Below are 23,341 nucleotides of genomic sequence, written 5' to 3'. Positions count from 1 at the left end.
AGAGGTGAGCTGATGGTCTTCATACTTTGCCATCGTGGCCATGCTCCCCAAGGGACACATCTTAATTTTAAACTAGTTTAAGTAGTACTATACAAAGTTAGAAGTTAAAACATTGTATTAGTAATATTGATAAATAACTCTGTTAACCCATAAATGTTATGCATATACTCTTTGCGTTGAGTAAAACTGAGCCTCATGGGTCACAGTCAATGACCATGCAGCCTAATGTTTCAAATCAATGGAGGCATCCATGGTTAACAATAAAGCGTTGATCTTCATTACTTGGTATAATTTTGGTTCAGATCCAACGCTTTGGGGAGTGTATTTTTCCTCTTGAACTACATTAGCTACATCAGGAAATACATGCATGTTAGAATCTACTACTAGTTTCTCAATTTGCTTGCTTCTTTTGTTTGTTTGTTCTCTGCCTATGTCCAAGGTAGTTTTCAAAGACCTGGATGTTTTCTACCACCTGTAGTTACTTTTTCTACTTTGGGCATGCAGATTACTAAAGATTTCCTAGCAGAGTTGCTGTGAGGTTTGAGCTCTTCAGGAAATATAAGCTGATGTGACTTTCCCTTAAGCCTTCCTCTCACATACACTGACTGCGCATTGACATCAATTACCTATAACTATAGACAGCAAGATCCAGGATGATCTGGTTCTGTCTTCCATCATCTTTCAAGAGAAATCAAGTTTGGGATCATTTAGTTTTAGGGCTTTTCCAACTTTAGTGATCAAAGTTCTCGGTGGTTTACCCTTCTTCTTTGTAATACTTAATTTGTCTTGGTCTTTCCATCATTTTTCCATGTCTAAGAGTTTCCCATCTAAAATCAGGAGTAAACTGAAGAAAGCTTATACCAGAATGCTGTTATTCTTTGCTTTCATCTAATTTATTTTGGTTGGGACCCTTTTTTCATACTTCTAGTGTTCTGATGTTCTTTGTTCACTAAAGAAAACAGGATAGTGGTGTCTGTCAAAGCCAGGGTTACTTTTCTTCTCATCTATTTTTATGCTGTTCTTAAAGTTTCCTCTGAACCACTTTTCTGTATTTACCCATTTGAAACAATAAACTTTTCCTCCCCAATTAATGGGTAAATTCTGCAATTCTTGGATTCATTCTGAACTCTCTTTATCATACCACACTTTAATTGTTAAGGAGTTGCCACCACCAACTTCCAGTAACGTTCAAAGTCAGCATGTGGGTTACCCATGCAAAAGAACTCCTTCAGATGGAGACTGTGCTGCAGGGTTTTACTGTTGCTCAGGTCTCCAGTGAAATTTATCAAGTTAATTTTCTTTAGCCCTTCAGATCCTTCCAAATTTTCAATCTTTTCAGCGTTATTTAAAGCAAAATCAAAACATTTAAGTTTCTTGAGGTTGGTAACATTTAAAAATTTTTCCACTGGGATTATTTTAAAGGTAGAAAATTCTGGTACCATTTATCAATATGATCTCTTTCTGTTTATTGCTGATATAAGGAGAGTTCCTCCAGGGGAAAAATTACACAGTTACTGTGTTTGGCATTCTGTCTAATGAAGTATTCTGTTATCCCATCCATAGCACCTTTCTGGTTTTGGGGCCCGGGAAGCCTGCCTGGGATCCCAAGGAATGTCAGTAATAATTTAAACTTCAATCATTAATATATGAATGTTCTGTTTGTGCCACATGCTTGCCAGCACTTTGTATGTCAATATTTTTAAAAACTTTAGCCATTCTTGTGGCTGTGCCAGAATGTGTCTGTCACTGTAATTTTAATTTACATTTCCTTTATGACTATTGATGTTGATTTCTTTCCTATGTCTATTGGAAATCTGAATGTCTTCTTTTGTGAAGTGTTTGCTCAAGTCTCTTAGTCATTTTTCTATGTGTTTTTTATCTTTTTGTCTTCCTGATTTATAGGGGTTCTTTACCAATTTGGGGTATGAGCCCATTGTCTATTATATGTGTGGTAAGTGATTTTTCCTACTCTGTTGATTTAAATATGTTATTGTGAAAATTTTCAAACATTTGATGGGTAATTTGTGGGAAAATTATAATGAATCTTTATCTATCATCATCCAGCTTCAAGAATTATTACTCCACGGACAATCTAGTTTCACTTTTACCCTATCCATTTTTACCCACAATTGGATTATTTTAAAGTCAAGGTTCCAAGATATCATATCTCTTTTTATTTGTAAAAATGTCACCATGAACCTCTAAAGGATAAGAACAAATTTCCACAATGTAACTAAAATGTCCTTATTAGATATAATGTGTCTAGTGAATGACAGGTTTTCTTATATTTAATACAGCTTGATGTATCAATCTTTTCCTTTATAAACAGTGCTTTCATTGTCTTGTTAAATTCTTTCCATACTTTAAGATGTTAAAAAATTTCCTATACAATTGTCTAGAAATTTTATTATTTTTCCTTTAGTATTTGGATTTAAAATCAATCTGGACTTGATTTTTATGTGTGGTTGTGGTCAGGTTGTTTTCTTTTTTTAATATATAGGTATCTACACAACATCTTAATTGAGTTTTTTTTGGTATGTTACTCTGTGCTCTGTATTGCCACATTACTGTATATTAAATGCCTATGTATGTGTTAGTCTATTCACGAACTTTCTATTCTGTTCTATCGGTGTATTCATCTAACCTAGCAGCAATATTACACTCTTTTAGTTATGACAGCTTTTAAATAATTCCTGCTAACTAGTACAACAGATACTCCAATGATGTTCTTCTTGAAAGATTTCTTGGCTATTCTTGGCCCTCTATACATTTCAGTGTATATTTTAGAATCAACTCAACTTTTACAAATGAAAAACTAAAGTGTTGGAAATTATCAGATTTGTATTACTCTATAAAGCAATTTGGAAAGAAGTAAAATGCTTATAATACTCAATCTTCCAACCCATGGAAATGGAGTATCTGTTAGCTATCTACTATCTATCTATCATCTTTCTATTCATCTATCTATCATCTCTATATTCTTTATTCTCAATTACAGTTTTTATTTGCCTATCCAGAAGTCCTGTACTGTGTTTATTAGATTTATTCCTACTTATATGATATGTTTTGGTGCTTTTTTTAAAATGGTATTTTATATAATACTATTTTTATTTGTTGTTATTATATAGAAATTCTCTTGATTTTTTCACTGCTTTTGTATTCAGCTACCTTGTGTAACTACTTATAAATATATATATGCAAATTCTTTTGGATTTTCTACATATTCTACGTGTTCAGTTACATAATCTGGGAATAACCTATTTTTTTCTGATTATTCTAGCTTACATTTCATTTTCCTGGACAAGGAATTATTAAAATGTAGGGTAATTTACCTTACTAGAAGTAGATATGAATAATTAATATTATTCATAATATTAATATGAATAATTAATTCTTTTTTTATAAAAACACCTCAAACATCTAATCCAACTTGATATCAAAGAGAAGCATCTAAAAAACTTTTTTCTTTTACTTAATTTTAAAAAACTCATTTATATTATAGAATAGGTCCATTACCCTTTCCCCAATGATGTTCACTTAATATAGTGTTCTGTAATGAAGTAGAAGGTATATACATTTTTATCTTCTCATTTTCTTTCTCTCTTCTATCTAACTATCAACCATCCATTCTGTAAATGGTTGAATCAAAAATAATCACAGGACATGGTCAGGAAATATTCAGGGAATACTTTTTATATACTAAAAAGTATGCCTATTCCCAAAATGTTTAATACATATACACATGCATATATCTAAACTCATGAAATATTTATTTTGAAAAATCAATATGGTAGCTATCCTACTCTAATTTTAAAAATAAAATAAAACTGAATCTTAGAGAACTTAAGGAACATGTCCAAGGAAACTCATTAATAAGTAGTGTATCCCATAGAGAAAACATGATATAGCTAGTCCTCTATCTTTGTCAGTTTATATATTCATTGCTTGTTTGTTGTTGTTTTTAAAAAAGTAGAAAAAATTTATCCAGTATTTATTTTTTCAAATTGTAGGAGAATATGGCTTTTCCCCAAGATATGAAGACTTAAAACCTACACTTTAAAAGTCTTTAAGAGTAATAAATTTTTTAGAAACACAAAAATTGTTAATTATGTCTATTTTTGAAGATAGAAACATTGACACAATGACCTATGTATTCAAAAGGTCTTTTAAATCTATTTTTGTTAGGACTTTATAAATAATTTTACGGTGGTAAAGAGAACAACAATAAAAAAGGACAAATGATAAGAACTATTATCTTTTCAACAGATGATTTTCTTTAAAAATAAGATTTTAATTCATATAAAAAAATTTTATTTCAACATTTTACCTTAGCATCTCTCTTCCTGACTGTATCCCATAAATTAGTATGGATATAAAACATTATAAATCCCCTATTATTTAGTTCAGCTTGGCTGAAATGCAGAACTTGAAGCCAGAGAGTACAAGTCATAATTAGAAAATTAATTAGGAAAATAGTGGCTATTATAACACACTATTACTCTGAGAAGACAAAGCATTCAACTAGTTATTATGTCTTAAAATATAGATAAGTTTAAGAAAAGCAACTAATAGGTAAGATACATTTTAAGTTAAATCTATACAAATTCAAAAGCTTCTCCATATAGAGTTTTTTCTCAGAATCTTTTTATAATGAAGATCAAAATATAATTCTGAAATACTTATAAATTTTTGCTTTAGTGGTTCCAAGAACATTGATGTATAAATGTGAGACTAAGAATAATTGTTAGAATAAATTATTTTAGAACATTATTTTTCATATTGAGTACATTTGTTCACATTTGAAAACAAAGGCACAGAAACCAGAGAGAAAATATCTTATCCTTCTTTTTTTAAAAAGCAGTTATAGAAAAAGTGACAGCTTTTACCTGTTGCATGATTTTGGTTTTTTATCCAAATGGCTAACCCACATGGATAAGGACTGATACATGTTCATTTCTTTTCTTTCAGGTGTATATAGAACAGTGCTATAAAGAGTATATTATAATGTCCAAAAATACATATCTTTAAATTATTACCTGATGGAATATATAAAACCATCACTAAATATATTTAATGTAAAAAAATAAGCTCTATATTATTATAGCATTCTAACTGGAGCACTAGCCTGGGGAACTGAAGGTGCATATGTTTGGGATAACATAGACTCCTTAAAGTGACTTCTTCCTTATAAAGATTGTCTAAACCAAATTCCAGTAGGAATGCACTCTTCTCGTGTTTTTATAGCATACACATTTGTTTGATTCAACAAATCCAAATCCTTTCCTGTGGTTGGTAAATCCACGTTGCACAATAGGTTGTACTACTGAGAATAACATTCTGCAGATGACAGAACCTAAGATGAAGAAGCAGCATGACAGAGCTGATCTGGGTTTTGTTCAAGAAGTGCTGTCCCAATAGTTTTTGTGACTTGAACAATCGATTTTTTTTTCTCTTTGTGCTTCAAAATTTTGTATCGAGAAACGAACCAGTAATTTAAATCAAGAACTAGCAAGCTATGGCCCAGGGGCCAAATCTGGCCCACAAATGAAGAATGTTTTTTACATTGTTAAATCGTTCATCTGAAATGGCTACACAAATACCTAAGTAATATTCTTAATTCTTTCTCTTGGCCCATAAAAATTAAAAGATTTACTATCTAGCCCTTTGAGAAATGTTTGCCAACAGTCTTCTAGATAGTTTCTAGAGTGTCTTCTTGATTGAGTCCTTGACTCAAAATAAAAATATATTTGATTCTTTATCAGCCAAAGTTAAGCCAAAAACCAATCTAAATATATCAAATAGAAGCATGTTAATAGAAGGAAGAGAGGTTTACAAAAGTGTGAAAAGGCTTGGGTAAAGCCTCTGGTAGCATTTTGATGATCAGAAACCCAAAGTTACTGGCTGAGCTGTACCCATCCAAAATCATAGGTTGAAGCTCTAACCTACAGTACCCAAGAATGTGGTTGTATTTGGAGAGAGGGCCAATAAAGAGGTGATTAAGTTAAAATTAGGCTGTTAGGGTGGACCCTAATATGACTTGGCTGGTGTCCTTATAATAAGAGAAAATCTAGACAAGCAGAGAGACCCACCAGGGATATGCATGCACAGAGGAAAAATCATGTGAGGACATGACAAGAAGGTGGCCATCTGCAAGCCAAGGGGAGAAGCCTCAATAGAAACCAACCTTGCCAACACGTTGATTTTGGACTTCTAGCCTCCAGAACTGTGAGAAAATAAATAAAGTCATTCTGCTTGTGGTACTTTATTATGGAAGCCCTAGCAAACTAATACAAGGAATTCAAGGAACTGCCACCAATGATCTCTGGTCCTATGGGACCAAATGGTGTGATTTTCAAGAGGACACTCAAATGCCTCCATCAAAACATATCAACCATCCCATGAAGTGCATAAATATGCATAATAACCATTTTTGCCTCTCTTCTACTTATCTCTTATTCTGTGAGTATCTCTCTTTAGTATAACCTAAATTTGAATCTGCTGGCTGCAGAGTCTGGGAAAATCAGTTTCTAAGTTTCAATCACTTGCGATTCTTATAAGTGCAGAAAAGTAAGTTCAACAAACCAAGCAAATTAATTGTTATGGAGGGTAAAATAAGCAGAGGTGTCCTTTCCTACAATCATCTGTACTGGTTCTTCTAACTGTGAGTAATTCTTCAACAAAATAAGAACCAAATTTTTAATCAAACATGATGCAACTGTCTCTTATACTTAGATGTGCTCACCTTCTCCTTCTCTTTATGCTAAAAGAAGCATAAAGTCTGATTAAGATAAAGATGACTATACTCATCTTTTTGATGCTAATTTATTTTTAATTCACTTACAATTCCCTTTGGATATACTGAAATTAAATACATGTCTTCAAATTCTGTTTTCAGTTAGAAAATGTTAGCCAGCAGACCAATGCTTCCTCATAGGGCAAGTAGAAAATTTATTTTTAAAAATACACGTTATCTACTTGAAGGTAGTGGAAAACTCTAGAGATAACTAAATGGCTTAAGACACTGGCATTGGGAGAAGCTCAGAACCTCAGAGTCTCAGACGGGTGAGCAGACTGCAACACCTTCTACCCTGAGGAAACTTGCTATTTTGGGGCTCGGATAAAATTCTGAGAATAGTTGCAAAACCTGAAGAAAACCCCACTAAAGGGAATGTATGAGGAGAGAAATTGGAGAAATTTTCAAGTCGAGTGGGAAAGACATTGACAGCTCTCAAGCTAACCTATTGAATCCAGATCATCTGATAAGTGCACCCACATTGATTAATTTGGTCCAATCCAATGTGATGCCCCTTGCTTCTTGATTTAAATCCTTAAAATCAATTCAATCAATTCCTAAAAATATTCCCCAGATTTCTGTTGAGACATAGATAGGTAGATAGATAGACTGATGATAGATTCTTTCAATTCTTCCAGTGTCCATGCTATATTCTCCTAATCCAGATTTTGTTCTCATCTGCATGGAGAATGCTGATTGCTGATGTCTGATTCTAGCTATGCGTCTGGATTTGACTGTGGATCTTGTGAAGAACTGTATCCTTTTGAAGTGTTTCTGCATCAGATTAAAACATTATAGTCTCTACAACCATACAGGCTCAAAGATATATGAAAGGGCTGCCCAGCTAGGAAGGGAGTCTTAAAGAATTTGTGGATTTATGATTTTTTGTTCCTCTTGATTCATTCAGATATTCCCATTACAATGTCCTGGATTCCACTCTTTCTTGTTGAATTTCTTAACTCACATAACATTCTTAATGAAGTTATGAATTTACATTCTGCTTTAATTTAAGCAAAGGAACTCTTTGTTTCAGGTAAAGATTACTGACACTTTTTCTATAAGATAAGAGGTTCTTTTAGAGTAGTTTTATAAGGTTGCTGGTTCTCTAATGGGGATGGAGCTAAGATTTTTAAGCTCTGAAATTATTTTATATCTGTAATATCTTTGGTGAAGTCAGAAGCAGCCATTTAGTCTACTATCATTTAGCCTTATTTCTAACCTAAAATTCTGCTGGATCAACACCTTGGTCTCCTAAACCTTGTCTTCAATAGACATGCCATTCTAAACAACCATATATTACAAGTTACTGTCTATCCACTGCATACCAGTGACCACTGGTATCACATGTTCCCACTGATTATAAAACTAATCTCAGATTTCCATTATTGAGAACGTATTTTCTGAAATCATTTCTAGTAGGAAATATAATACTAGTCTTTAATCAATCAGGAATACAAAAACAATTCTAGATATTATAGCAAGTGCTTAAATAGAGTGAATTAGAGATTAAAAAAAAAAAACCTTTGGAAAGTCTGATTGAGCAAAAGTTATGAAAACTTTTACCAGCGTTTAAGAAATTAAGAAATGCAGGAAACACAGGATATTGCCTTTTAAAAATGTAACGTAATTACAATTTTTTTGTAATTACTATTAATGTTTAAAATAAATTAAGAAAGAAAAAATTAACAATGGATAAAATAGGAAAAAAATAGCTTTGTTTCAAAGTGAACTAGTGGTAATGCCTAAAATGCTTACCAAAATAATTATTCTAACAACCAACTAAAAATGAAAACCTTAAATATCACCATGTAGTTGTTGACAGAACATGTATCAGACACCAATAAAGGACATAAGTTCCTTTAAAAAAGATACAATAATTTTAACTGTTTCTAGACAGTTGCGTACATCAGGAAACAATGATACTTTCAAATCAGAGGTGTATGCTTTCTTGGCCATCACACATCCGCAAAGGTGCTTAGTTGACAATAATACTACTTGATTTAATTAAAATCCCATTTAAACCTTCATGTAGCTATCTGTGACATCAAATAAAAAGAATAAAAGAGCATGTGAAGTAAAGAATATATATATGTATTATATATATATATACCTTAAAATAATGATAAAAAGGAATGATAATGAGGAAGGATCATAATGATAAAGAGAAACACTTTATAATGATAAAATAATCAATTTGCAAAGAATATTTAGCAATTTTAAATGTGTATGCACCTAAAAACAAAGCTTCACGATATATGAAGCAAAAATGACAAAATTAAAAGGAGAAATAACATAACTACAGTTGGCAGTTTTAACAGGTTGGGTTCAGTGATTGATAGAATGAATAGCAAGTACAAATAACATCTGTAAGACTATACAATACTTGAAAAGCTCTAGCAACTAACTTGACTTAATTGATAGCTTTAAATAACATAATAAATTACCTTTTCAAGTGCATATAGAACATTTAACAGAGTAGATCATATTGTGAGCCATAAAAATAGTTTCAAAAAATTCAAATGCTTGAAAGAACAAAGAATATTCTACAACTACAACCTTGATATCAAGACCCCTGAAAGAATACAAAAGAAACCCAAAGACCAATATTCTTCAAGAAATAGATACAAAATTCTGTTGTAAAATTAATCATCTGTTTCTAAAAATTAACACTTCATGACCAAGAATGGGTGTATTCCTGATATGCAGAATTGACTTTAAATTCAAATATCAATCAATGTAGTTTATCATATCAAAAATATATAAAGGAGAAACAGTACATGATCTTCTTAACAGATATAGAAAATGTTTTTGACAAAATGATGACATTCGTAAGATATTATTCTTCCTAAATTGTTCTATAGACATAATGCAACCCATATTAATACTTCGGACATAATAAGACATATATATTGTCTCTGTTCCTGACAGTGCTCCTAAAACCCTTGTAATTTCATAAGTGATAGGGGTGCTAGGAGTATCTTTTGTTCTAACTTTGGCCTTTTGTCTGGATTCCTGAAACAAAGCTCCTAAAACCCTTATAATTTTCTGAGTGATGGGAGTGATGGGAATGTCTTGCACAGAGCTCCCAAACCCTTTGGAATTTCCTGGGTAACAGAAGCATCTTTTGTTCTAATAAAGCAACTCTGGGTGGGCTCTTGGATAGAGGCTGGTCATGAGAAAGACCAAGCCATGATTAGAAGCTTGGAACTTTCAACTCCACCTCTTATCCTCTGGGAGGGTGAAAGGGGCTGGAGATAGAGTTAATCATCAATCATGCCTGTGTGAGAAAGCCTCCATTAAAATCCATAAATTACAAAGTTTGGAGAGTTTCTGGGTTGATGCTGGGAGAGTGGCACACCCCTAATGCACAGGGACCAAAGATTCTGTGCTTGAAATCCTTCCAGACTTCTCCCTGTGTACCTCTTCATTTGGCTGTTCATCGGTATCCTTCATTATCCTTTATAATAAAGTGGTAAACATAAGTGTTTCCCCGAATTCTGTGAGGCCTTATAGCAAATCATAGAAACTGAGGAGGGGCTTGTGGGAACCTCCAATTTATTGTCCGTTTACAACCCCAGGACTTACAACCAGCATCTGAAGTGGGGAGTAGTCTTGTAGGATTAAGCCTTTTACCTGTGGGATCTGTGGTCACTCCAGGTAGTTAGTATCATAACTGAATTGTAGGACACACAGTTGGTGTCCAGGGAGCATGATGAGTATTTGGTCAATTAATTTCAAAATTGGTCAAAATCTGGTGTCATTAAAAACAATGCATAACTGTTTTGAATACCTTGTTAGTTAAAATACATAGGATGATCAATAGCCAGTTTTTTTTCTTGTAGGGAAAGATCTTTCCAGTGCACGTTTCTAGTAGTGTGGTTCTGCTGACTCCAGTTTCACTTCATTTTCTTACATAACATAAATTGTTATGTATGAGAAGATTATTAATTTGAATTTTTTGAAGAGGTAGTAAGAATTTGAAGGCATTACAAACTGAGGACAGAATCCTTCCAGATTTTTACACTATTTCCCCTCAGTATTTTACATTTCCTTCAACCATATCTAATTTATAAATTTTTCTTTAAAAAAATCTATTTACTTTCAAATTAGTTTTCACGGAAACATCAGAAATTAAAACGCTTGACACATAATTCAACACTGTGAATAACGTTTTATTAATTATCTAATTATAACAAGTACAACAGACATTAAGTGGTTTAGAAATTCATGTCCTCTCTTTTGGAGGGAACAAAAGTACATAATGTACCTGAATCACAGTTTTCATATATTTTGGTCTCAAGATCCATTACAGTCTTAAAATCTATTGAGGATCCCAAAGAGCATTTTTTAAATGTGGTTTTATCTACCAATACTATCTGTATTTGACATTACAACTGAGAATTTTTTAAATACTTTATTTATGTAAAATAAAAAACCTATTAACAGTTGACATAAATAACATAATTATGAGAGATAATTGTATTTTTCAAAACAAAAATAACTAGTGAGAAGAGAAACATTCTTTTATTTCTCTTTCTTTTTTTGCAAATCACAAGTCTTGAAGGACTTGTTTAATAGAAGACAGCTGGATGTTCAATCTGCTGTGATATGCTACTTAGGTTGAGGTATGTTTAAAAAAAAAAAACAGCCACACATACAGATATATATTTAGAAACGGAAGTAGTACTTGTAAAGTCTGTTAATATTATTTTGGATATCATTGTTCATGTTATGAGAAAAAACACCAAGGGATAGTTTCTTAAAGGTTAGTTTTAATGTAGAATCTGAGTCCTTATCAATGAACTTTTCTTGCTGTATTACATTAAAATCCATTGAATAGATCTTTTACTCCTGCAAGGATCTGTACCAACATGAATTTTTCAATTAGAAAATATTGGTTTTCTGAGTTACATACAACTTCCAAATGTTGATTCAATTCATTGTATCAAAAATTGCAATTGTTTAAAATCCCACAGATATTATCAGATACACCTTTAAGTACTGAGAAGTTGTCAATCTCATATGGCAGATATAGGTCTTCCAAAATTCTAATTCTCACTTGAAATATCAAATTGTATCTTTGGTTTAAAAAGTCTACTGTTTTCCTTGTGGGAATAGGCTGACTTTTTGTTCCTTTTTGGAGAAAAGTCCACAAATGCTTATCAATATGCATAGTTCCCCTCTCAGACGCTTTTTCAGGTAAAAACGGTGTTGTGTGAAAAAAGCAGCTAACTCAGCACGACTCAAACGACTGTACAAGCATTTTTCCTATAGACAACCATCTACTACGGTTTTCAACAAAGTGCTCCTCATTTTGTAACACAAAATACTAAATAAAATAGAATAAAAAATAAAATGTACTAAAGTGTTGAGATTTCATAAAGTTAATATTATTCACTTTCATTAAGGACGTTCTTGTGTATTACTGGCATAGCATCCTGTTAGTGTGTGGTGGCGGAGAACACGGTGATTACCTAGCAGTCTGGTGTGGCTGCCGTGATTCTTTCTAGGGCATTGTTTGACCACTTTTGCTTTTGTAACATCAGGATAAATGTCAACACAGTGAAAAAAGGCCACTAATATCTTAGTGTTATTATGAAAATAACTATAATGTTTATGTTTATAAGCTCATTATCTCTTACTGATCAACATTGATGACAGTAAAATATCCAGAGACCTTAATTCAAACAAAGAAGTAACTGTACTTAATTGAAGGAGGTCATTGTTAATCCTAGTCAATAAAATGGCTAATAGATAAATCCCTTTATAAAGATATCAGTCTTTAAAATGACACCTTCTCCTGAATATCTGTAAAGACAAAAGACAAAAACTTAAAAAAAAAATTTCATTTTTTACTTTAAAACTGAAAGTAACCAATTCTGTCACTCAAAGTTTCTTTAATGCAGTTTCCTCCAATACAATGCATTACTTCATTAATCTCATTGTTTGGTATTCTAAACCAAAATTCTATTATTATATTTGTTTGTTTGTACTGGTGCCTGCTCTAGGTAGAAAATTAGTTTTTGAACAAATTCAATATATATAGAAACAAATTAAATGTCCTGGATTTCCATTATGTTATTCGAGCAGAATTTTATTTTTTTGCAGGTGAACTTTGCAAGTGTCAATGTCTTGAACTTCTGGGGCTGAATCACAGCCTCTTCATCCACAAAGTGAGAGTTTATAGAGATGTAAGTACTTAGTTGGTTAGAATTTTGGCCTTTTGTTCTGTCCTGTGCTATATTCTGAGATATAAATATAGGATGGGAAAATAAAAGTTTGGTTCTAAAGAGAAGAATCTTTGCATTATGCTCATGATACCTAAACTACTGCCCCCCAGACATCAGTCAAATGGGCTGATACAGCATCCTGTGCAAAAAATAGCCAACCTGTTCATTGGAAATTCTCACCTCATAATTGCCATGCAGTGACTGTAACAGCCCTCATACTTTATATGTACATCCACCCTTGATGTAAGTGTAATCAGAACCCAAGCATTCATGTGAACTTGAAGTTGGTCTAAAATTCAAAATTCCCCCACAACTTTAGTGACAATACATCATTCTTTAATGTATCTTCCGTTGTATAAACAACTGTAGATGACTTAAAGGTACTTTCTGTTGATAGTCTTGGTTATCTTGCATGGCCATTTCCAGCATCCTTCAACTCCCATTTAGGTTTACCCTTTCTTCTCATTGCTTTTTATCTAAGAGTCAGGGTTTTGGGTTTTGGTTTTTTTGTTTGTTTGTTTTGGAAGGAACTTTCCCTCATTTTTCTCTATATATCTCTCAATATGAACATTACAAATTTCTCCTTCACTGAAGCATTGAAAACCACACCCTGAAGGCAGCTGGGATAAAGTCTTCAGATCTCACCATGGACTCAATCTATAATTATGACCTATAAAGTGAGAGAGGCCAAGTGACAAATTGGCAGCGACCAATTACACCAGAGAAGTGGCAATTGGCTTGATCATTCACTGTGTGCTTTGCTAATGTGCAATAACCTTTGCAGATACATTAGCCAGTCCCAAAGTAAAATGTTACAATTGACAGAAGCTTGACTGCTGTCGATTTCAGTGCTTTTCATCTGCAATAACATCCTTATCAAAATTCAGTGGCAATTCTTAGCATTTTACTAGGAAACTAAACTGAAGACCATGTGAGTTGTTTCAATAAATTGGAAATTGTAACAGTGCATCAATTTTCTTCCATTTTTCTTGGATCTATACTGCTTTGCTATTTTGAAGTTAAAATCCTTTGTTCCTTTAACAATTGTTTCCTTCACTTATTCATTACTTCAAAAATGTCTCAGACACTAAAACCTATGGAATCTAGTAAGACAAGGCACATGCCTTCAAAGAGTTTTAAGCTAATTGGATAATCAGTAGATAGTGTAAGTGCTATATGAAAATAGCACCTGCAATTGAGCCAAATAGCATCTTTTGGATGACTTTTGACAGATGTGACCCTTGTAACATCATATCTATAAATTTACCTAATTAGCTTGTGTGGGATGAAAAAAAGAAACAATTTAAAAGCATCATTGTCAATATATTCACAATACTGGATTTAGCACCCCGAAAGTGCCCTGTTTTTAAAAACCTGTAATAAGTCTCTTTTAATGTCACTCAATCCTCCTAGCCCTGTCCGAAAAAATACAGGGAACAAATTATTGAACAACCTCCCTGACAGTTCCATAGATTTCTGACAAATGGATGCTTCGGAGTCCCCATTGTTTACCATCTCCACATACAGAACTCAGTTAATGAAATGGCTAATTAGATTTCTGTAATCCTATAGTCATTGTGTGTGAGGTGACATTTTGTCGGCATTTCTCTTGTGGCTCCTTCAATGTGATATGGAACATTTTCCCTTAGCCAAGTTGGATTTTGTTTTTTTTGGAAATGCAGTTCCCTCTGTCGGTGTAATGAAATCATTGCCCTCTCAAATACAGCTCCGCCACTCAGCATTTAAATAGAAAAGAATAGAAAAATGATCATCTCATTAGTCAAACAGGCCATGTTCAAAATCCACTTCCAAAATCTAATATTAGAATTGGATTGAATTCAGAGTGGAGGAAGGACTTAGGTATTATTACATACTGTAGTACATATTCATTGACCAGCAGAATGTGGAAGATGAAGTCCTAAATTCTTATTCTTATAATCCATAAGTGAATTCTTCAAAAAAGCAGCGGCAAGGGGACTATTTTAGACAGATTTTTTTAGACTCTAACACCCATATTATAGCCAAGAAGTGAAAGATCAGGACCAAAGAGACAATCCAAGTACCAAATAAAAGTTATTTAAAATACTGGGGTGATAAGTAGTACTACCATTTAGAATTTAATAATTATTAAGTATGAAAAATCATAGAGATTTTATGTGTTAGAATTTTAATTAATATAAGTTTATTTTCTAGAAGTTCTACTAACTTTTATTTGAGCTACATTTCTAACAGGGTGGCAGAAATTTGGTATTAATCATGTTGAGAGTCCACACTTTTCTAGGAGATTGTGTCAAAGTTTATAGTTTTTAACTTGATTTGGGGATGAATGTTGGGTATAATTCTCAAAGCCAGCAAGCCACTCAAGCTTCCACTGAGATATCTTCAATCTATTCAGACTTCAGGTCTAAGCCCAACACAAATTACACTTGAAATATTCCTTCAGGTCCAAGAATGCCACCTGCTACTTCTGTACTGTTCAGATGCATGGAAGCCATCTACTCACCTTCAGACCAAGCATAGGAAATATCTTTGATTCTAAGAAACTATACCTACCTCGATACAAGATGGAGTGCATACATAACTTCCGTTCCTGTCACCATAGCCATTTTGTTCATAAGCCCATTGAGCAATGACAGCGGTAGCTGAGGAAAAACTGGTAGCTACAGAACAGGTCATCCTATCCACTTGATTATTAAAATACTCCTCTGCTGAGGCCATCCTTTCGTGAGTTCCGACATAGGACATAAATATCTTCAAGTCTTTTGCCCATTCAGAGGGGTCTACTCACATATCTCTTCCCCAAATTTCTACTATCACCAGTTTTCCAATCATGTTCCCTTTAAGTCCCTGACCTTCAGCTAAAACACTGGCTACAGCCCATGAATCAGTGGATAATTCCATGTCTGACCATTTCTCCTTCTAAGTGAACAACCACTGTGTTCCTTAAGTTCTATCCACTGTGAGAATTTCCCTTTATCACTATACTTCAGGGTTGTCCCAGAGAGGGACTTACAGTGCTGCAGCTATCTACTTTGGAGTGGTGCCTGAATATTCTGCAGAACTAGCTATAAACTAGGCCCTCTCTTCCTCTACCAAGTGATTGTAGGGAATTTCCCACAAGACCAGCGGTGCAGGCTGAGGGAACTAGAGAGAGATAGCAATGTAGCAGGAGTGGGGACCATGGGCATTTTGACCACTTCTTATGTAAATAACGTGTGCCTTCAGGTCCTCTCAGGCCATTCATTATGAAGGCCAAGAAGTCCCATGATGTGCTGTCTAGAAGCTGGAGAACCAGTGGAAAGACAGAGGCATAATTCATTCTGAGTCCAAAGGCCTGAAGACCAGGGGAGCTCAACAGTGTAAATCCAGGTCCAAGGTGAAGGCCTAAGAACCAGGAGTGCTGATGTCCTAGACAAGAGAAGATGGACACCCCAGTACACACAGAAAGCAAATATATTCTTCCTCCACTTTTCTATTCTGTTCAGTCTACCAATTCAAATGTTAATCTCTTCCAGAAACATCCTCACAGACATACCCAGAAATAATGTTTTACCAGCTATCTGGGCATCACTGATCACAACACAAAAAAATATATATTTCAAAATCCAGGCAGTTCTCATCATCTGCATTGGGTAGTCCAAGACACTCCACATTGCCTAGAATGCATCCTACTTCAAGTTCATTATTTGCCCAGGAATGTTTTATGTGGTCTTTTTCAACATTATTGAATTTTTAATTTTATCCACCTGTTTTAAGACTTTAAAAGAATTGTATTTGGGGAAAAAAATCTAGTGTACATTTAATTAAGTGGATTCTCAGAAAAATATTTAGACATTATTGTTCCTTATATGGCCACTGACATAAGTATATTCTTGATAAGATGACTTAGAAAATTGTAGAACAAAGCAATGAAAAAAATAATCCATGTAAGGGGCTTAGTAAAAGGTCAAAAACAAAGTAATCACCCCTCCAAATTATTATTATTATTACTGTTTTATTATCACTACTTTCTTTAATAAGAAACATTTTAATGAAGAAGACTACTAAACATTTTGACAGAGAAAACTCATTGAGAATTTTCCCCTTTACATTAACAAGGGGGAAGTAAGAAAGGAAAGGATTTTTTTTTTAAATGAATGTTTATTTATTTTAAGTGGGCCATAAATATTGCTTTAAATTCCAAATGGAATTTTCAATATTGGCAATGAAGGAAAAGTATCCTTTTACTTCCGGGGGAATAAATATAACATGGGAGATACTTGAGAAAATCGCCTCAAAATTCTAGTACACAATTTTACAATCAGTTTTCAAACTACAATCACACTTAAGGAAAATAAAATTTGAAGAAAGTAAAGGACTCCAATTAAGAGTCATTAATATTCAAGTTGAGAAGTCAACAATCACTTTTATTTTGATGTATTTAGTCCTTGGTTCACTTGTAATATTTCTGAATATGCTGAAATGGACCTGTGAGTAGCACAGAAGAGAAGCTAATTTAGTATCTGTTGAAGGGAGAAAAATTTTTTAAATGCCCTATTAAGTGATTATTAAATGTTTTAATTTCCCTGAATCATAATAGCCTCCAATTCACATACAAAAATGTGAATAATAAAGCCATCTTACCATTTGACATTCTTTCTAAGCCATTAACATCATTTTTTTCCTGTTCAGATTACTCCCATGACATTGGGGAAAACACTATTTGCAAATAAATAGTATGTCCTTTAAATATCTACTGCTGTGCAGTTTAGGATAAGGAAATAAAGAATTTATCTCAAAAAATATTAATGGGTCTCTACTAGATCTTATTTCAGATAAATTCCCATTACTTGCAAAGAGTTTCTGATTTCTCTTAGGATAGTTTTAAAAAACATGATTATCTTTTTTCTTAGTGACAGAGTCATCTGTCAAGCAGCATCTCCAGCAATGGCATGTACACTGAATACCTTAAAAATAGATCAGAAGTAAAAGCACATGCAACGTAATGCCTTTTTGCAAATTGGGTTCCTTTTAACTAACTTATCTTCCTACCTTGATGCTGTGGCTTTTAAAGAGCTTTATAAAAGCAAATAAGTGGTTTTATATTTTTTGAGATTTCTTAAGAGCATTTGCATCTTCTTTATTTGGGCTCTTGCATAAGAATGGAGTTGGGAAAACGTGCTAATGTGCAAGTAAGTCAAGTTATCCACACAATTTTTGCACTAAATAGAAAGTAATTTCAGGTGTGGCCACTTTTATGATTTAAATACTCACGATGTGCATTGAAATCCATAACCTTCTTTTGGATTGATCCAGACACAGATAAAGTTTTAAAATAAGAGAGCATAAAAGAAAGAAGAAGTGAACAACTGAACTTCATATTAAATAATGTTGAATTCATCTTAGTCATCCTTTTTTGAGTACTCTCTCCAAACTCTGTTGTGTAACTGTTACATTTGGTTTAATGGAATAAGCAGAAACTATGAAGCAACACAGAGCTTAATTGAACAGAACTTAGCCAGACACTGGGCAAAATAATTATCCTTTAAAAACCTAAGTTTTGTCATCTACAAAATAAGTGTAATAATGGCTGTCTTATATATTCACTATTTGTATTGCATGAGATAATCATAAAATTACTGGAAAAAGATTAATGTAACAAGATTAAAAGCCAGAAATCAATCCACATAATATAGTCAACTGATCTTTTCATAAGGATATGAAAAGATACTCCATGTCATATGTCATTAAGGAATTGAAAATTAAAACAACAATGTGATACCACTACCCACCTAGTAAAACGCTTTACATTCAACGGGGTGCTGATGTGGAGCAACAGGAACTCTCACTCATTGCTGGTTGTAATACAAAATAGTACAGCTATTTTGGAAGACAGTTTGACAGTTTCCTAAAAAACTAAACATTTTCTTACCAAAAGATACAGCAATCATACTCCTTGGTATTTACCCAATGAGCTGAAAACATGTCCACAAAAAAAACCTGCACATGATTATTTATGATACCTTTATCCATAATTGCCAAAGCTCAGAATCCACAAAGATATTCTTCAGTAGGTAAATGGATAAATAAACAGTAGTACATCCAGACAGTGAAATATTATCATTCATGGAAAAAAGCAATGAGCTGTCAAGCCATAAAAAGACATGAGGAACCTTTAATGCACATCACTAAGTGAGAGAAGCCAATCTGAAGAAAACTCTATACTGAATGCTTCCAACTATGTGATATTCTAGAAAAGGCAAAACTATGGAGACAGCAAAAGATCAGTGGTTGCCAAGGTTTAAGGGCGAGGGAGGGAGGAACAGAGGATTTTTAGGCAGTGAAACTATTCTGTAGGACATTATAACGGCAGAACATTTGTCAAAACTCGTAGAATTACACCAAAGGTGAACGTTAATGTAAGCTATGGACGTTGAGTGATGATGATGAGTCAATGGAGGTTCATTGATTGCGATGCATGTGGCACTCTGGTGCAGGAGGTTGACAGTGGAGGAGGCTGTGTGGAGGGGGCAGATGATAATGGAAACTGCCTGGACTTTCCACTCAACTTTACTCTGAACCTAAAACTGCTCAAAAAATAAAGTCTGTTTATAAAGAATAGTTCTCTAAATCGGTAGTTATAACTAACTTCTTAAGATAAGAATATTAAACTATCAGAAAAAATTTATTTTTTTTTCATTTGCTATATTAGAAGGTATCATTTGGCCCATTTATTGGTAGGAAGAAAAGGATTTTAGTCTTCTGTGAAAAAGACCACAGACCTAAATCTTCTTTCTGAGTTTAGAAAGCCTTTGCAATCTCTAACTTGAAAACGGGGTTCTGAATTTTCTATTTATTATTTGTATGCCGGTTTTAATGTGCAATTGGCCTTTTGTTGATACAGCTTGAAGTGTTACTCTGACAAAAAATTGTAAAGAGTTCAATAAATCTTAAGAAGCCAAGGGAGGACAGGGAAAAAGGTAGTAGAGGGAAATAAAAGCTATGATTTCTGAGGAAGAAGGTTGCCCAAGCAAAAGATCTTTGCCTAAGTGGGGCTGAGCAGGAATGGTAAAAACATCCGCATGCACAGCAATGTTTAAAAACCCAAAGAGGTAGTAAAATCAAAGGCCTCACTTGCCAAGTGTCCAAGATGTAAACCAAGGGAATCCTATTGTACCCAGAGTTCTCACTCAATTATCAGTCTCCCTAGGAGTGGGACTTATGTCACAAAGCCTTACTTTGCAGCTATCTGCCAATGCCCAAGAGAGTATGTCCATTAGTATCTTCCTGGCAAGTGTAAGTTCAAGGACATCCATCAATAATAAGTGACAAGGCCCATACCTGTTGGTGGGCGTTTACCTGAGGATGTTAGAACACTTCATACTATGAGTATAAATACAGATACCAGGCAAAGAAGGAGCACGGGACATAAATGAAGTTCATATAACATAACCAACTTTGTATAGGGCAGAAACTAACTCTAAAAACTGGTACTGTAAACAAGGGCAAGAAAATGTGCTCTTTAGAAAAGGAGCACTGCACTTGGATTGGAATTTCAGCTCCAAAACTTATTAATTGATGTCTCCATCCATACATTCATTCATTCATTCAAAAAAGTATGTTCAATTTTCCAGACACTGGATTATATGACTTGAAGCTAACATTAGCCATTTTTCTAATCCTCATTTTTCATCATTTATAAGAAGGTGTTAATAATAATTGCCTGCCTAAATCAGTACAGTGATTTTTTTAATTGAGTGATATAAGATGTTGTCAATACTTGAAGACTATACACTATGAATATAATGGTTATTGTTGGATAATAATAGTCATGTATTCATCAATTTTGATACAAACACAATTCACATTTAATCTTTATTTTTCCTAACTTGTGTTATTGATATACAAGTCACATTTTTCCCTAGTCTTGGAAGCTCACACTTTTTTCTACGATTACCTGGAATTGAAAGAATCTTACTACATTTGATACTCAAAGTTCAGCAAAGGTTCTTCTAATTTTTTGTGAGAGTGAGGTAGGGTCAGGTGTTTATTTGTATTCAAGAGCACCAAATTCCATACGACAAATGACACAGTTGGAAATTGAAGTCCTAATTCTAGGCTACTGGGAAACACAAAAGAAGTGAAATTAAGGGTTAAGGGCTGCCTGCTACTAAGCTGCAGAACACTCCTTGTTCTAGAGATGAAATGATTTAATTCAATTCCACTGCAGAATGATGTGAAAATAAAACTGATGGGAGAGCAAATGGAAACAGCTGTGTTTTACTGCAACACAGGCAGTCTGCACATTTTGCTGCTTATTTATAATGAAAACAGAAATTGTAAGTGACAGGCTGGGGATAGTTCATAAAGCAAACATTTTGAAGCCTTGGATGTACTATTGCTTTATGAAAGGCAAGCAGCTTTTTAACTTTTTAAAAAAATTATGCATGGTCACTGAATTCTCTTAAAATGATGGAAAACCTTTCATATCGAAAGGAAAATGCTTGGGATTAGAGTAAAACAAAGTTTCATAGAGCCCAAAATGTATGTTATAATTTTCTAAATTCTGAGCTAGAATAATTTATTGATCAGAATTTACCTGGTTTAGAGACCTTGGGCACTAGACCCTTGGAGTGTAGGGTCTCTTCTGCCCACGTGATGAGAAGTTCAAAATTAGGCAGAACAATGCTGATGCCGTGGTTCAATGATCTGGATAGTGATCTAGGAGGGAATTTGGCTCAGAAATTGGTCAACTACAACCTTGCACTATGATTGCCAACCATTTTCTCTAATGGTCAGGCTTGCAGCTGAGTCTGGATGCATTCTTACATACTTTTATTATTCTGCAAGATTTGTTTTCCAAAGGCCTATTTATTCCCTCCTGCTTTGTCAAGACAGGTAGGAGGCTCTTCAGAAGCCACCCCTCCCTGCCCTGCCACACACACTAGATCTAAGTGATGTCTACTTCTTGACAAAAAATGACTACACTCAGAAGATTTTAATAACAATCTTAAAATCTTAACAATAATAATAATAATGTGATATATTATAATCCAACTTGGATTTTTAAATGCCGTCTCCTTCAGAGCAAAGTGGAGGATGGCTTAGAAAAGGCCTAGTATTTGAAGGTTGGAATATTTGTTAGGCAATTATTCACAATGAATCTTTTTTGAAGATTAATTGTTCTAGAAAGAAAGCATTTAAAACAAGTGGTATATAAAACTTTCATTTTTATGTCATTTTTAACATAGTCCATGTTATTAGGAATATCATTCTCTAAGAGTGGTTACTGAAAAGGGAAAATTTTTTAATTCTAGTTTTCAACCCACTGTATCTAATGCCTTCTGTGCACTCAAAAGGATAAAACTGGATATTTGTGTTACTATCTTTTCTTATATTCAGTGTGTAATTATCTTGTCAATATTTCTTTGCCAAATAAAGTGTCTACATCTCGTAAGTTTTATTGCAGGTCCCTATAATTATTTTCTTGTAAATTAAAATTCCTTTATATTTTGACCTCCATATTTCTTTGGAACTAAATTATGAGGATTCAAATTGAAAGTGTGAAGCAGTCATCCAGAGGAGAAAGATTTCAAATGAATCCATTTTATTTCACTAATATAGGGAAAATAAGGTTGTATAATAAAATAAATGATATTATTTAGGTAATTAGGGGAGCAAAATTTCACAGAAGGACTGTTTCCAACTGCTTATGAGACTAAGGATGACTCATTTCACCCTGATGGACCTCAGCATTTGAAACTTCAGAGCTCACAAATGTAGAAGTTCAGCCAAACTTCAGAAGGTTTTTCCTCTGAGGCCAGAGATTGTCTAACAATGTTTCTAAATGCTCTGCTCCTAGTATTCACCACAAATCCATTAAATTTGTTAGATCTAAAAACTCTCATTTCTTTTCCTAGGCTGGATAGGATCTAAAGAATCTTCTAATTTTAAATATACATCTAATTCTAGTAAACTTTCTTCATTCTAGTAATCCTTGTTCATTTAGTCAACATTTATTTAAGCCTACCATTGATGCAAAATATGCAGGGGACTAAGATGAAGAAGGAGGAAGAAGAGGAGGAGAAGAATTGGTCATGGTCCCTTGTTTCAAAGAACTTATAGACTAATGGTGGCAGAAGCAAGAGAGACAGGTAAAGAATGACCACATGGCTTCCAAAGAAATAGCTAAATATTTTTTTCAAATATCTGTATTTTTCCTTTCCTCAAAGATTTATCTTGTTTTGTTTTCTTTTGACTTCTAAATTAGAAACAATTGTGTGCACCAATTTGCCACACCACGGTGGTTTTTCTTCCAACATATGGTGTACTATTTAAC

At 33.6% G+C, this 23,341-nt stretch overlaps 1 pseudogene; it reads right to left on the bottom strand.

Annotated features, from left to right (window-relative positions):
• Nucleotides 1-222: 222 nt before the first annotated feature.
• LOC132430300 (dynein axonemal assembly factor 11 pseudogene) lies at nucleotides 223-1,561 on the bottom strand (annotated as a pseudogene).
• Nucleotides 1,562-23,341: the final 21,780 nt, after the last annotated feature.

Source organism: Delphinus delphis, chromosome 8 (genome assembly GCF_949987515.2).
Source record: "Delphinus delphis chromosome 8, mDelDel1.2, whole genome shotgun sequence".
NCBI lineage: Eukaryota > Metazoa > Chordata > Mammalia > Artiodactyla > Delphinidae > Delphinus > Delphinus delphis.
This window is presented reverse-complemented; position numbering and strand designations above follow the sequence as displayed.